Genomic DNA, 1,358 nt, shown 5'->3' on the forward strand with positions numbered 1-1,358 from the left:
TGTGTGTGTGTGTGTGTGTGTGTGTGTGTGTTCTTGAGTGTTTGTGTGTCTCATTATGTCAGTCGGTGTCCGTGCTTGACAACCAGAATTGGTGTATTTACATATCCGTAACTTAGCTGTTCGGCAAAACCGATGGATAATATAAATACCAGATTATAATACATAATAATATGGTGAATATGTCCATTACACCGGAAACTTGTCAACAATAATATATCGCTTGTATTTAGAAAGCCGGTGACTTGTTGACAACATAGGTTTATCATTTATAAACTCGTATGTTTGATGACAAGACAATGGAGATATATTATTTATAATCCCGATGATATGTTGATATTAACATGAAGATTATATTCTAACGTTTGACGATATTGTATCTCTGGTGGGTCTTTATGCCAATACATATCAGAGGCAATTGTTCTATATCAATTAATTATTTTAATTTGATAAATAGTTAACCATTTAACCAATTAAGTAATTGATTATTTGATTAATCGTTCGGACAATCAATCACGCAGCTAGTTTTGTTTAATTACTTTCGTCACCATTCGTGATCTCTTCAGTAACATGCCCTACGAAATATTTATCAATTATTCTCATCATCAATATTTAAGATTTATCAACATAACACTACACAGTTACTATTTACAATCTGCGACATATATTGACAATAACATTGAGTTTATATATGGCGTCAACATCGGGCGTTGATTCATGTCAAATGCATATCCCACATAAAACAAACTAGCACAAGTCAAAGACTATGTATATAGACAACCGCTTCGTTTTATATCTTCGATATTAAACATAGCAGCAATAACTGGAGGCTGTTCATAACTCCTGTCGTGTTGAAGATCAGGTATTTTTTTAATATATATACAAATATCTGAATAACTCACGAACCATAGTGACTTTATAGCCTCAATAAATTGTTGAAATTAATTTACCTTCAATAGCATGGAAAATCAGAATGGAACGACTGGATGAGGCCGTCTGCATGATAGCGATTTGCTACGGCTGGTAGGGGATTGAACCAGTTTCGGAATTTTCGTTGGAGGCACCGACTGACATTGGTAGACAAAACGGTCGTAAGCTATGTTAAGTTTTGTATAAAAAAATAATTAACCGATGATGCTTAATGTGTTTGTTGCTCTAAATTTTAATTTTGAATTTGATTCCTAATATACTCTTGCTTATTCTGTTATTACCTGTACCCTATGAGCATAGTGTGCTTGCATACCCATTCTCAGGGTTAACATAGATAATTGAAACCGGTAGTAAGAACGGATATTCTTATCCCTTAGACGGTTATTGCAACCGCTAACTCTACTTACGAATACATATATATATATATATAT

The sequence above is a fragment of the Octopus bimaculoides genome, chromosome 21 (assembly GCF_001194135.2).
Source record: "Octopus bimaculoides isolate UCB-OBI-ISO-001 chromosome 21, ASM119413v2, whole genome shotgun sequence".
Lineage (NCBI taxonomy): Eukaryota > Metazoa > Mollusca > Cephalopoda > Octopoda > Octopodidae > Octopus > Octopus bimaculoides.